General features: G+C 50.2%; 1 protein-coding gene across 5 annotated transcripts in view; it reads right to left on the reverse strand.

The window, feature by feature from the left end:
* GATAD2A (GATA zinc finger domain containing 2A) overlaps positions 1 to 15,944 on the reverse strand; it is a 98,506-nt gene that overhangs the window by 19,672 nt on the left and 62,890 nt on the right. The gene's annotated exons all lie outside the window — the stretch shown is intronic.

The following is a 15,944-nucleotide window of genomic DNA, read 5'->3' on the forward strand; positions in this document are numbered from 1 at the left end:
TGGGAGCCACCACTGGAGGCTTCAGGCACTGCTGGGAGGGCTGTCTGAGCCAACGTTGGAAAGCAATTCCATACACTTAAGCCAGGGAGCACCCCTATTTCAGAAGCACTTCTAGGAAAGTTCTAAAGAGAGAAAAGACGTCTATCACCAGTTTCCAGGTTAGTCCTACTGCCTGGTAACGTTTCCCTGGCAGTTTCCAGTTGCACACTGCTTGTCTCAGTGGACACACACCACTGGGATCTTTCACAGTCATCTGAGCGTGAGAGCTACTCACTGGGACCCCACCACACGGCACCTTCCCTTCCCAGGAGACCCCATCCACTCAGACACGCTCAGTGTTATCAGAGAGGGAACTGCCACATGCAGACACAGGCTGCGCCCTGAAGCCGGACACTTGCCTGCCCTGGGGGCTGGCGGGCACTGACGAGTGCGGGGTCCCTGCTGCACCCCCGGAGCCCACCTGCTCCCCGCTTGCCCCAGCTCTTCTGAGACTCCATCAGCTCCCCTTCTTGGCATCCATTACCACCTCTCCCAGCCCTGTAACTTGACACCCTGTTGGCTGGGATGTCAAGACAAAAGCCCAGAGCCCGCTTTGTGGGGGCAGGAAGTCAGACTACATCGTGCTTCTAGGCCACAGAGGCCACGGAGGTGAGCAGCTGAGATGGGAGTTTTGAAACCCAGCCATAATTCTTCCTGGAGACTCCAGGTCCAGCTATTGCTCCGGGACTCCATTATGGCCAAGATCTCAGAAGAAAGGAAGGGAACACGTGTGACCAGGGTCTGGCCCCAAGAGCCCATCCCCCACCCGGGCCCCCAGAGCAGAGCGGGGCAGAGGCAGCTGCAGCGAAGAGCACTGAGTCATCAGCAAAGCCAGGAGGGGTCCGGCCTGTCCTGCTGGGGGCTCCTTCTAGGGACACAGGAGCCCCTGAAGTCACACAGTCTGGCCAGGGGAGCCAAGAGGACCTTCCTGGGACTGGAAGCAGGGTCGGGGGCATGAAAAATCACTGGAGAAACAAGCCGAGGACAGGCAGAAGGGAGTGTTCCCTGAGCCACAACCGGCAGCGGCCCCACAGAAAGACCCTGACCTCCAAACGGCAACGGGGCAGCCTGCAGGGTCAGCCCATCCACAGTCACTGCAGCGCGGCCTGCCAGCCAGGAGCACGCTCCAGTTGGGGCACCACCAGGAAGGCTAAATTTGATTCAGCACGCGCTCTGCTCAGAAATCTGGGAAGGGTCACTTGTCAGGAAACAACCACAGTCACAGAACTGAAATGCTGGCCTGTGTCAGATTTGGACGTTTGCTGACCTTTTATGGTGGCCGCCTCTGTGCCAACCACCACGACGGATGCCTCTGTATGATCCTCTCAACTGTCACCTGTACCCACAGGTGAGGAGGGGGTCTCGAGAGTGACTTCCTGAGGTCACAGCCCCAAGGCCTGCAGCTAACCTGGGCCCACAGCAGGTCTCTGCTCAACGCTGGCACCCCAAGGCCTGCCACGCGCACCCCACACTGCACTGGGACCCGAGCCCCCGTCTGCTCAGAGCAGCTGGACCCCTGGAGCCTGCAGGGGGCTAAATGGCACCCTAGAAAAGAAGGTACAGGGTGAGAGAGGGCGGGCTTCACACAACCGTCAAGTGAGGCCTCTACTCAGGTTATCAAATGCCATTTTTGGACTAGGTTAAAGGGGAAAATATTTTCATTTACACCTGCAAGATCCTGGATAGTCAGCAGCATCTGTATGCTAAGTCCCTGAGGTGATAAAGAGATAACAGAGCAAGGACACAGATGTGGCCCTCAGACTTATCTGAGAAACAACTCTTGCTACATGTGGACCGCTGTCTACTCAAGGAAGCTGGGTGATGTTTCAGCACTCGGGAACTCGCGCTTCCAAGGGGCCTGGGCCTGGGGAGTGACAGTCAAAGGAGTGTGGGACCCCTCTGCCAGCCCCAACAGCATCACTAGCGTCTGTTCGTTCCTCTGTCACTGTACCCATGTGCCAGGCCAACCTTCCTCGAGGGAGAAATTCAGGAGCACTCCAGCATGGAGGGACTCCCTACAGCAGATGAACCCAAACACACCTCCTAGGATGCCAGCTTCCTAACCAACTCACAGCAAGAAAAAAGCCAGCTGTACACAGATGAAACCACACTGGAGAAGCAAACACCGCTTTCCAGCTTACAACGTCCACAAACTCTTGTGATAAATGGAAAGTGCTTTGTTTGCCTGGAAGTTTCTTGCCCCTCTTAGATATGTGTCTGGGACTGCTGGATCCTCCCCCACCGTGCCCTGGCAAGCCCCAGGGGATGTCCTCCCAGCAAGGCTCTGGAGTCCGCCACCCCCACAGACCTGCTCCAGCTGCTCCGAGCAAAGCTGCTGTGAGGCTCCACCCAGGTCAGCCATGAGGACTGTGGGGGGCTGGGCGCTTCTCAGTGGCTGCAGTGACCTGGGCCAGTTACCAAGCCTCACAGAGCTGTCGTTTCTTCATCTGCAGAATGGGATGCCGCTGACCTTGAGAGGATGCTGTGAAGCGCAGTGGCCACACAAAGTGCATCCAGTCAACGGATGACCACCCCACCTCTCCTCCAGGCTCACAGAATGTCCGGTGCACGCACACTCAGGGCAGCTCCCATCACCTTTTCTGCCACAATGTAGCTCTGAATCGATTCATTTGGCCACCTGCCCTGTAATCCGAGGTCTCTGGGGACAGGGTCCCCAGCTGAGGGCTTTTCCTACTCCCACTTTCTGACCCCATCAGGCTGTTAACCACTGTCCTGCCTGCAATGGGAGCTCGGAGTCCTGCCAGGCATCTGTGCCTGTGCCCACCCTGCAGAGCCCGCCAGGGGCCCCCAAGAGTGGGCCTCAGGACCCCTTCGGGGCTTCTGCCAGGTTGTCGTAATATGGAGATGACATTTGCCTTTTGTACCAAGTCAGAACAGCTGCAGCAAACTGTGCCAAGATTCACATTGTCGTCACACTGTAGGCAATGCCTTGGATGAAGTACAAGCTATTGATTTTATTAAAACTCAGCATTTGAGTACACATGTCTTTTTAATATTCTGTGACAACATAAAGCATTCCTGCTGCATACCAAAGCAGAAGAGCCAGGTAGGAAAAAAAAAAAAAAATCACACGTTTGGGCATTTGCAATGTTCGAAGGAAGGATGGACAGACACGCTGTAGATATTCGGATGCGGGTGTCTGGCATGCACTGTCCCCAAAATGGTTAGGGCAAAGCTGGTTCACTGACAGGAAAACAACCACTAATGCATCACCAATGGTAATGTCTGAGCTCCCAACAAGCAAGATGTAGAATCTGGATAACTTGTGAGCCCAACAGCTTCCCAGCAGATCAGATAATTAACTAATCTGATTTTCTGCAATACTGAAATATGTATCAGACTTTGAAAGATCTCTGTAACTCAGTCAACTAATATTTTCTAATGTTAGAATAACATTAGAAACATTAGAAAGAATGTTTCTAATGTATGATTACACACTCAAATATGAATAAAGGATCATTCAAGGAGAGAAGAAACAGAACACCCTGATGCTTCACCCTTTATGAGCTGTAAACAGTCACTCCCTTCCAGAGGGCACAGCACAGAAAGGGAGGAAGAAAGTAACTTTATGGTGAAGACACCCGACAGACACCCAGGTGATCAACACCGCAGCGACAACTCACACTGATGGGACGTGCCCTGGACACGGGTATGATGAGGGCACCTCCCCTCTGTGGTCCTCTCCAAAACCCAGTCCAACCATGAGAAAAACACCAGACGACTCTCAACTGAGGGCCACCCTACGAACACCTGACTCCCAACTGTCAAGATCATGAAAATCAAGAACGTCTAAGAAACTGTTTCAGCCCAAAGGAGATGAAGGAGACATGATGACAAAATGCCATGCGGGACCGTGGGACAGAGAAGGTGAAAACTGCAAACAGGAAATCAGAATAGACTGTGGTGAGTAGTAACTACTTAGGACAAATGTTCCACAGAAGTCTGTTAGCAACGGAAGACTGGGAAGGGGTGTGTAGGAATGATCTTCGCAACTTTTCTGTTAAGTCTAAAGCAATCCTAAAATTTTTTAAAACTTTTTTTCTGTTCAAAGTACAAGAGGGACTGATAGATTTTAATGTAACTGAGTACAAAAACTTAATCAAGGTTTCAGAGTCCACAGTGCAACTAACTGCTGGGAATGGCCACTTTGTGTCTTGTATTTAAAGAAGAAACACACAATTATGCAAAATGGCAAGCAAACACTCCTCCCTGCCCCAACCTGCTTGTCTGTGTGAGGCTGGATTTTCTTCACATGCTTCACCCCTAACAACTTAGCACAAGAGACTAAATGGAGAATCCAGCTGTCTGCTTATCAGAGCTGCAAAATAGCTTTTTTTAAATGAAAAATGTTCTTTATGCTAACATGGAATTGGCTCATTATTGTTCATTATTATTTATTTAAAAAGAAACAAGTATTTTCAAATTTTTCTAACACAGTAAATGTCAACATATTTTCCATACAACTAAGCTTCTCTGGGGTCCAGAGATGGAAAAGAGGCCAGGTCAGCGCTTCCGGCAAAGGGTTTTCTGTCCCCATCGAAGGAAGATGCCAGCCAGTCTGAGCAGAGGCCCCCCCAGGTGGAGTCCTCCTGACATGCCACAACCCATGTGTTTTTTTGTTGCCAAAGCTGTGTTTTGAAAAGCAAGGTGTGCTAAAAATTTAATAGGACTCACTTCACATATAACACTGTAATTTCTCTATAAAACCTATTCAGTTATAAGACAAGGATGCTTGTCTCATAAGAACTGGTAACCTTTTCCTTGTGGCCTTGAAAAGCAGCAACTGTATCGGCCCCACAGTTAGCCAGGTCACAGAGAACTTGCCACTGCCCAGGGCGGCTGGGACACCCTGCATCTGCGGAGGGGCAGGCAGGGCAGGCGAAGCACTGGCGTCCTGTGGAGGCAGGTAGGGGACCCCAGTTCCCACGCCAGGAAACCACCCTGCATCTCACGCCGCACTCCCTGCTTACGCTGCCCTCCAGGCAAAGGCATCTCCTCCCTTCTCCAGCAGCTCTGCTCTCACCAGCAGGCATCCGGCACGCTTCTGAGCTTCACCCACATCCAGAGCACCAACTCTCCCTGCTCCAGAGGGTGGCCCACGGCCTGCACTTCTAGCCCAACAACCCGACCCTGCTCCTACCACCACGGGCCTTCTCTGGCCCTGACTCCAAGCAAACCCATTGGGCTCCAAGGACCTGGACACCTGAGCACCCCTACTTCTGGGCTCCCAGAGCATGCCACCCGGACTGCTCTTGCCCACACTGCCCATGGATGGATGCCCACGTCCTCCTGAAGGGAGGGCACACGGCATGCCTGGACTGGCTGGCCTCCTTAGAGCACTGCTGTGCTGAAGCTGCTTTTGAAAGCAGCCAAGGAAGGGCCTCCTCAAGAAACTCTGTATGTCACCAGGTCTCAGAGCCCTAAGACCCAAAGCTTTTCCGTGTGATTACATCACAACTATTTTAAACTATTTTTAAGATTTAAGCTCTAAAAATAAGCAGTCTGACAGCTTGGGACCTAAGGAAGGGGACGCGTAGCAACGTCCGGTATGTCTCCCATCTTCCCACCCATCAGACACTCCCTGCCTCCTTTGCACTCCTCCTCCCTCAGGTGGGCCCAGAGTTACCGAGAACTCAGTTCCCCCTCCCTCATTCTTGGATACCCATGAGTCCCAAGGCTCCTTCCCACCAGCACTGGGACAAACCTTACTGAATGATCCTGGACCTTCTGAGGTTTGAGTATAACCAACCTCACTTCAGAGCAGAGGGTAGGCTCCAAGGGTGGAGAGGCCTGTCCTGGGCTACCCAGGGGTGTGAGTGAAATCGAGCCGTCAGACCCCACCTTCTTTTTTTTTAAACCACCTGCCATCCCCACTGCCTTTCAGGCTCACAAATTACAATTCAAATGCTCATCTTAAGGGAAAAAAAAAACAAAACAGAAATCTCCTGCAATCAGGCCAGCTCTTCTTTTCCGCAGGGCACACTCTGCTGGGGAAATGTTCCTCTCCGGGTGTGTCACCCCCACTGGCCTGGGGTCACACACAGAGCTCCCTTCAGCACACTTCTTCACTGGGTTAGGTGGCTGGAGGGTCAGGCTGGCACATTCACCATCCCCACCCCCAGGGCTGGTTAAGGCTCTGGTACACCTGTTTTCATCATGTCAGAGATACCGGCTGCAAGATAAAAAGCAATGCATAGGAAAGCAGAGCCTCCACAGCAGAGGGCTGGTCAGAGGCCCTGTGTCATGAACCCCCGTAGGTAGATGCTTCAACGACCACTGCTGCGAGGACGCCAGTCCAACAGGAACCACACCATGAGCGAAATCAGAAATTGGGGCTGCAGAGTCAGACTGCGTAATTCCAAAGTAAGGAAGTGATCCGATCTGCTTAACTCACACGTGTGTGAAGCCACGAGTTCCTTGTGTGTGCAAAGTCGCATCAGTCGTATCTGACTCTTTGTAACCCTATGGACTGCGGCCCACCAGGCTTCTATGTCCATGGGGTTCTCCAGGCAAGGATACTGGAGTGGGTTGCCATGCCCTCCTCCAGGGGAATCTTCCTGATTCAGAGATCGAGCCGGCATTTCTTGCATCAGCAAGTAGTTCTTTAACACAAGCACCACCTGGTAATTCCCAGCTGCTTACCTAGATGACGGTACACAGTGGCCTCTGGTTCCTGGTGGGGCAGTCACACAGTAATATCCCCAGAAGGCTGGCACTATCCAGTGAGAAGCCATCCCCACCACAGGCAGAGGAGGGCGCAATAAAGGCAACAGGGAAGTGGCAAAACTGTGGGGCTCCTTACCTGACCAGGCTGGCTCACAATATGCCCCTAGGTCACTCTGAGAGTTAGAAAACAAGGCACCTCAAGTCTGCCATGCTGCCATCCAAAAATAATGATTTTTAGAAGTACAGGTGAACTCCCTCAAATTTCAATTACAAACCTGTGATAAGATGTGGTCGGACAGAGAAGAACTGGGATGAGCAGCCCCGAGGGGAGGGGAGAAGCAGAGGACGAGGAAGAGATGGGGGGAAGTCACAGAGGTTCAGGGAGGCAGCAGCGGAGGCCAGGAGTACAGAATGAGGAACTGGTTTCTGAAGGAGCATACCCCTCGGTTCCACGTGCTGAAATGCAAGCAAGCTATGGACTTCTAGTTGAAGCTGACAGAGCTGCTCCCCAGCCTGCTTGGCCTCTCCTGGAAGTCACCCAGCAGCAGACAGAGAATTAGCAAATGAAAGGCCAGCCCACAGCAGGTGGCTGGGGAGGGGCTAGGCTCCTCGGTGTGTCAGAGCCCCCACCTATGGGAAGTGATGGCCACAAAGAACAGGCTCCTGGCTGCAGGACTCCCAAAGCCCTCACACACGGTGCAGGGGAGACGGGGGTCAGTCGCTGGAGCCAAGGTGAGGGCCACCACACCCACTTGGGCTGTGAGAACCAGAGCCCTCTCCAGAGCCATCACAGGCCCCCAGCCGTGTCACATTCTCCCAAATCACTCAAGAACGCACATTCCAGCAGACAGCTGGCAGGAGGGTCAGGCACAGCTGCAGTGGGGCACGGTGGGGAGGACAGGGCAGGAGGGGGTCGGGGCTGAACACGGCCATGGAGGAACCCCACCACCCTGCACAGCTGCTGGCATGCCAACAGCGCTGGCCTCACCCTGTCACGGACGGCAGAGGGCTGGTGGTCACACACGCAGACCAGGACGTGGGCTCAGACCTCCCTGGAGACCTCATGGCTAAAACTGTGAAGACTTGACACTCAGTGAGGATCAAGTAGCTGAATCTCCACACACAAGTGAAAGCACTCAGACATTTTAGAGGAAAGGTATAGCAATTTCTTTTAAAACAACTCAATACTGACCTACCCTGTGACCCCAGCCTGATCCCTATTCACGTGAAGATTTCCACAGAAATGCTCCCAGCAGCCCCAACCTGGAGACTGCCTGGTATCTGTGGACAGGTGAGTGGGCGACTATGCGTATCCACACAGGAGTTGCTCAGTGAGATGCTGATACACACCACAGGGATGAATCCCAATCACACAGAGTCAGAGACGGTAGACCCCACCAAGCACATACTCTCTTTTTCTAGGAGGTTTGAGAAGAAGCAAGACTGATGGAAAGTGGGAGAATACACCCCGTCAGGAAGGGCTCCAGTGAACCATCTGGGGTGCTAAGGGTCTGTACCCCGATAAGCCTTTGGACTACACAGGTGGATACACCTGTGAAAACCGCAGCAGGAGAGCATCTGCAGCCGGTACCAGCAGCACTCCCGGCAGAGCAATGCCAACCCCAGTGTTTGCTGCGTGCATCCTCTCCCGCAGACTGCTGGTAAAGCAGGCGCAAACAAACAAGGGCCCCACAACCTACGAACAGCAAGTGACACACACACCTGGCCCTGTGGACGCAATGCCTACTCCGAACAGAGCGAGGCCATCCACACAAGCCCACGCTGTAGACAGCAGGCGGAAGCACCACCACGTTACTCTCAGAGTCGTTCACTTTGGAAGAGGACTCGAGCATGAACCAGGGTGTGGATGACATGCTCCCACAAACCGCTCACCACTATGAGTGGCTAAGTCCTGTCTTACTGGCAAATGATCTGAGAACCCTGGCTTCTATACAGAGTGTCACCCACCACTATCAGAGTCCCAAAGAAGGACAGGGCAGTGATTCTGTCATCAAGGATATCTGCTTCAAAGGTGGCCTGCTTTGCAGGCACCTTGGTGGGGATAAGAACACACATCAGAGTGCCTCCCATCCACGCCACAGGGCACACCACTGGTCCAAGTAAAGCTCTGTTCCAGAGCAAAAGAGACACACGACACAAAATGGGGAAGGAAGAACAGGTGAAGCAGCTGCCTGAAGACCACATACCCAATGGAAGCCAGCAAAGGCAGCTATCATGCCACCTGCCCCACACATCCACTCAAGGCCCACAGGGCTGGTTGGTGAGAAGCAGAAATGGGGCTCCAAGTCTGCCCCTGCTGTGCCTGAGGCCTAGGAGCCCTAGCTTTGTTTCCCCCCAAGGTAAAATAAGGAAATAGAGATGGTCTGCTCAGGTGCCCAGTGACTTTCAGCCCTTGTGAGCCACACCCCTAAAATCAAGGCTCCCCAACAACTCTGCAGGTTCTCTGACAACACTATGGTACCCTAGAAAACCCTGTCCCATCACTTCTGCCCCCAAGGGCCAGCACAGGGCTTGCCAGAGAATCGAGGGAGAACTGGCAACTCAGAAAAAGGCACACACAAATGTTTTCAGTGAAGCATGGGAGTGTAAGCATGCAGCTCCCACCTCACACAGCCCAGGGGAGCCGAGGGACCCCGTCCTAACCTTTCCGGTGGAGAAGGCCTGGCAAAGAGGTTCATTATTTTACTGAGTTAAATGTATCTCCACCCAAGAGAGGAAAAACAAAGCTATTCTCACCTGTGTGGGCCTAGATTACTTCTGAAGATCAATTTGTGACAGAGAGTCTCCTCTATAGCAAAGTGTAGGAATGGAGTCTATTTATCTTAGAAAGGAAAAAAGAGAGAGAACCCCCAAACAGCTTGCTTTGTCTGTCCCAGCTCCAGCCGCATCCAACAGTCCGGACTTGGGTGGGGAGGGCAGCACAGGCTCATGACCTTTGGGCTGGTCTCAGACCAACAGGCTCGACTACCACCTTTGTGGGATTCTGTTTCTCCATGAGCACATTTATGGATGCCATAAGGGAAACTGAACTATTTTAACCTCATTTTTAAATTTTAAACACCCATACTGAGACATAATTTACATACCGCGAAATTCATTCACTATAAAAGTATAACTCATGATTTTTAAGTGAATTTAGAGTTGTGCAACCATCCCTACAAGCAAAGCTCAGAACACGCCCCTCACCCCAAATGATGCTGTTACGGGCGCCCATGCACTTGTCTTTGTGCAGATGTACTTTCTCAGGTACATTCCTTGGACAGATTGTTGGGTCATGTGCTAACTTGGTCACATCTAACTTTTTAAGAAACTCCCAAACTGCTCGTGTCATTTTACATTTCCACCAGCAACATAAAAGGGTTTCAACCTCTCCATATCCCCGCCGACACCTGTTATTGTCTCTTTTAATACAGCCACCCTTGAGACTCGTTTCATGGCCTAGCCTATGAGCCACCCTGAGCCACGTGCATATGCGATGTTATCTCCCAGGATTCTATAGACACCCGTTAGCCAAACAGAGGAGAAGGCAATGCACCCCACTCCAGTGCTCTTGCCTGGAAAATCCCAAGGAAAGAGGAGCCTGGTAGCCTGCAGTCCATGGGGTCACTAAGAGTCCGGCACAACTGAGCGACTTCACTTCACTTTCATGCATTGGAGAAGGAAATGGCAACCCACTCCAGTGTTCTTGCCTGGAGAATCCCAGGGACGGGGAGCCTGGTGGGCTGCCGTCTATGGGGTCGCAGAGTCGGACACGACTGAAGTGACTTAGCAGCGGTAGCCAAACAGAATCAGTGCTCTTCAAGTCTTTCAGAATCTTGCCAATTTTCAGCTTAGTTGCTCTACCAATTACTTAAAGAAAAGTATGAAGTCTCTAACTACAATTTATGAATTATCTATTTCTATTAGCAACACTATCAGTTTATGCTTCAGCTATTTTGAGACTCTATCGTTAAGTACATGTACATTGGTGACTGTTACAACTTCCTGCTGTGCTATTAAAAAAAAAAAAAAAGACGCTCTTTTCGACTTCCTAGGTGGTTCTCCGGTTGAGAGGGTACGGGTTCGATTTCTGGTCGGGGAACCTCGTGGCCAAAAACCAAAACATGAAACAGAAGCAACATCGTAAGAAATCCAGCAAAGACTTAAAAATGGTCCACATTAAAAAAAAAACAAAAAGTCCCTCTTTAGCGTTAGGAATATTTTTTGTCTTAAAGTCGATTGTGTGTGCATGTATGTGCACACGCTCAGGCATATCCCAACTCTTTGTGACCCCATGGATTGTAGCCCTTTAGGCTCCTCTGTCCACGGAATTTTCCAGGCAAGAATATTAGGTTGCCATTTCCTCCTCCAGGGGATCTTCCTGACCCAAGTATCAAACTGGCATCTCTTAACAAATCTCCCGCATTGGCAGCTGGATTCTTTACCACTGTGCCACCTGGGAAGCCAGTTAATTGTATCTGATATTAATACAGTCATTCTAGTTTTCTTATGGTTTTTTATGGTGTCTCTTCCTTATCCTTTTATGTAAGGATCTAAGGGGTGTCTCTTATAGACAATATATAATTAAGCTTTATCTTACCTTTTAATCTGGTCTGACAATCTCTGCCTTTTGATAGAAGTATTTAAACCATTCACATTTAATATATTTTTGATCTGGGTGGATTTACACATTTATCATTTTGCCATTGGTTTTTTACATGTCTTCCTTCTTTTTTGTTCTTCTTTTCCTCACTGACTGCTTTCTTTTGCGTCGAATATTTAATGCACCACTAAATTCTTCTGTTGATTTTTTAAACAATATTTTAAAGTTATTTTCTTAATAGCTGCTCTGTGTGCAGAGCTTAGTCGCTCAGTTGTGTCCGACTCTTGCGACCCCATAGACTGTAGCCCACCAGACTTCTCTGTCCATAGGATTCTCCAGGCAAGAATACTGGAGTGGGTTGCCATTTCCTTCTCCAGGGGATCTTTGCTCTAGGGATTACAATAAGCATTTTACTAAGATCACAATCTGCTTTCTGGTAAAATGGAAAAACTATTCCCATACAGCTCCATTTCATTCCTTCTGTACTTCTGTTGTCCTATATATTATATACCTATATATGTTATAAATACAACAAATTGTTATATACTCTAGCTCAATTGCCAAAGAGCTATGGTCGTTTCTGTCAATTCTACCCCGAGTTATAGTTAATGCTTAGATGATGTTATGTCTTTTAACTAAGAAGAAATGAGGGGAAGAAAGTCTTTTACAGTAGCCCACATTTACCTTTTCCAGAGCTCTTCATTTCTTCCTGTGAACATAAGTTACCAACATGTCATTTCCTGTCAGCTTGAAGAACCAGCAGCTCTGCCAGCAACAAATCCTCTCAGTCTTTGTTTATCTGAAAATGTCTTTCTGCTTTCGTTTCTGAGGGACAGTTCTGATGCACTGAGCATTCTGGGTTTATAGTTGTCTTCTTTTAGTACTCTGAATGCATTTAGTTCCCTTTCGGTTTCCATTTGAATGTCTCAGGTGAGAAGTCAGCTGTTAATTATATTAATGCTTGCCTTATATGTCATGAGTTGCTCTTCTCTTGCTACTTTTGATATTTTCTCTTTTTCTGTGGCTTGCAACAGTTTGACTGTGATGTGCTAGGTACAGATCTCTTTGCATATATGCTACTCGAGATTTGATGAGCTTCCTGGATAAGCTTCTCCTCAAATACATTTCTAGGGATTCTTCCTTCGAACAGTTTTTCTCTCTTGCCCCAAATATGCCTGCAAACGTGGGCTAACAGAGCTACTGTCCCTCCCCACGTCATCTTCAAAACTGTCACTTCAGCCAACACCACTCTCAACTGAGTGAGCCCCTTCTCACCCGTCACAGCCTGCACTGGCCAGGCAGAGCCTCCCTGTGAACGGAGCTGGGCGGAGGGCATGAGAGCAGCATCAGGTGAAGTGACACAGACTGTCACCATTTTAACCTCACATTTCAGCAGTTTCTTATGCATAAGCCCTTCTCAGATTGTTGCGTGCTTGTGGTCCGTTTCCAGGATGCTGGAATAATTGATTCAGGGAAGGAGGGAGGGCTGGGCTGTCAATTCTGTCCTGCTTTATAGCTATTTTGGGGGGGGAAAGGATTTGACAATCTCTCTTTACTCAATCACTGCTGGAAGCTGCCTTCCAGTCTTGACTCATTTTGAAAATAAAACATACACATTGGAAGACTATGTCAGAAAAAAAATGCCAGAGATGAAAAGAGGAACTGAAGAGAAAGAGAAAACTCATCCTGCTGCCTCTTCACCAATCTCCGCATGCTCGAAATCCCCCAAAGTAGGTTTTTTTTTAAGTTGTATCTTGATTGAAATTCACCAGCCACTTCCTCAAAGAAAAAGGAAATTCTCTGCTAGAAGCCACCAGAAACTCCCTCTAGTCTTCAATATGCCTAAACTGGATCATAAGAATAGGACAGCATGAAAGAAAGCAGCAGCCCGAGCAGAAAGAGCCAGAGCAAGGGGCAGGGGTGCACTGGACGGAGTGGGAGCCTGGGGCTGACACACAGACACTACCGACATGCTATGCAAAACAGGCAGCTAACTGGAACATGAGATCCAGCACAGGGCACTCCGCTTACTGCACTGTGGGGCCCTGAACAGGACGGAAGCCCAACAGGGAAGGGATGCATGTGTACGTGTGGCTAACTCATCTCACTAAGCAGCAGAAGCTAACTAAACACTGTAAAGCAATTATACTGCAATAAGAATTAACTAACAAAGTTAAAAAAGCCAAACAGAAAATCTAGAAAAATACTACATGGCACCGAAAAAAAGATTATTCCAACATTCAACAACACAAGTAAACCTGGGACTTCCGTGGTGGTCCCCTGGTTAAGAATTTGCCTTCCGGTGCAGAGGACATGGGTGCAATCCCTGGTCAGCGAACTAAGATCTCACATGCTGCAGGGCAACTAAGCCCACACACCACATGGGCACATGTGCGAAGAGCTCACATGCGCAACTAAGACTCAAAAATAAATATTAAAGGCAACAGCGTAAGTAAACGTCACAAACATTATGCTGAATGAAAGTAAGCAAAGGCTACAGACTACATAATTCCAATCATTTAAAGCGGAAAAACTAATCTCTGCTGTTCGAAGTAAAGAGTGGTTACTCAGAGGGGAGTGACAACAAGAGGGCATGCAGGGGCTGGATAGTATTATATTTCTTGATTCGAGCTACAAGAAAGAGATTAGTTTGTGAAGTATACCAAGAGGCACATGTCTACTTTTTATCATGTGTGCTCCACCTCCATCAAATGAAATTCTCTGTATGGAGGTTCCCAAGGGATGACCCAGAGGCTCTCAATGAGGATCCAAAGACTGCCAGCTTCTAACACAGAAACCATGGCCACCCACCCCAAAAAAGATTAGTTCTAGAATGGTTCTGGGCTAGACTTGATCCTAGTATTCTGTCAAAATTCTCCAACAAACCAGACAGAACATTTTGTGTGGGCACTCAAGGAAACATTAAGCTCTATATGTGACACCTTATTTTAATTTTAAGTTTAAAACTTAAGAGTACTTGTCACCAACACTTCTCATGCCACGCACCATGGCCAATTTCTGTGTACACATCTGTCGCCTAGAGATGCAGAGCAGACATTATCACCCATTTTACAAATGAAGAAGCACAGACTAAGGTCACCCACCCAAGGTCAGCCAGGGAGCATGGGCTGACCCCCACTCTGCCAAAGCCAGACCCTCCACAGTCTCACACTGCCTCGCGTCTGGAGACACCGGGGCGCGTCTCGGCCCGCAGGAGGGCCCTGCTCTGTGTGCCGGGGCTGGTCTGCCGCTTGCACTCCACACTCGTCCATGCTCCTTCACGGAACCTCACAATTCACTGGCCTGCCCTACAGGGGAGCATGGTGATTACAGGGGAAAAATGCAGACCAGACAGCTAGAAACAGGGCTTCCCTAGCAGCTCAGTGGTAAATAATCCAGCTACAATGCAGGAGACTGTCTACAACGCAAGGGATGCAGGTTTGATCCCTGAGTCAGGAAGATCCCCTGGAGAAGGAAATGGCAATCACTTCACTATTCTTGCCTGGGAAATGCCTTGGACAGAGGAGCCTGGCGGGTTACGGTCCCTAGGGCTGCAACAGTCGGTCACAACTTAACGACTAAACCACCGCCGCCTAGGAACTTAAGAGGGACCCAGCGAATCTCCACAAATGTGGGCCATCCCTTCTCTTCACCCACATCTGACACTGCTGAAGGGAAAGCAGACCCAAACTCACAATTTCCAGAACTCTAAAAGAGGCCTCTGGTTTTAAAACAGGGAAGGCAGAAAGCAGAGTCAGATAGAAAGGCCTTTCTGGGTAGCAAGAACACAAACACACTCCCCCAACTAACGGGCTTCCCCAGCAGGAGGGGGTCAAGTTCTCAATTTATCTTGAGGTAAAATTTTTAAAGCCGAGAAATACCGAGTCAGACAATCTCTGAAGTTCTTAGATCACCAAGCGTCTGGGCCCCCAGTGAATTTAACACAAAGCCTGCAGGCTGGGGTCCCTCTGTGGGATTAGTCAGCGAAAGAAAAGGAAGAGCACCCAGGCTCTCCAGAGCTGCACCTCCCACCTACACTCCGGGAGGGAGTGGGCAGAGGACGCGGGGGGCCTCGGGGCTGCCCGGAGGCCGTGGCCATGCCCACATGCCCCCCAGCTGCTGGCTCACTGGGCAGCAGGGACAGCAGGGCTGAACACCGCTCACCTGCGCTCAAGGGAGGACCCGGGAGAGCTGGGGGAGGGGGAGGGCGCTGCAATTCTTTTCACAGGGAGAAAAGAAATGAGGTGGCACACCGAGTCTTATTTCTTTCAAGCTGAGGATTGGGAAAGTCACTCTTGAGGCCATCAGTACTGACTAAGGGGAAACCAGTGAAGCACACGGTACCGAACTTGGGAAGAGAGGGGCTTCCCTTCCCATATCCACCGCCTAGGAGGAGTGGTGGCTCCAGACTGCCCGCAGCCCAGTGACCCAGGCAGGGGGCGGCAGCATCTCTGGCCCCCCCCCCGGTGCCCTAGACGTGAAAAGCAGGGAGGCAGGACTAAAGGAAAAACTCACGCTTCCCTACAAAGCTGAAGCAGAGAGTGGGACACAGGCACGCATTCAGTTGAGACCTGCAGCCAAGCAGGGGAGCCGACAGAGGCTGCCACTCCCATCC

Source organism: Capricornis sumatraensis, chromosome 9, assembly GCF_032405125.1.
Source record: "Capricornis sumatraensis isolate serow.1 chromosome 9, serow.2, whole genome shotgun sequence".
In the NCBI taxonomy this organism is placed as follows: domain Eukaryota; kingdom Metazoa; phylum Chordata; class Mammalia; order Artiodactyla; family Bovidae; genus Capricornis; species Capricornis sumatraensis.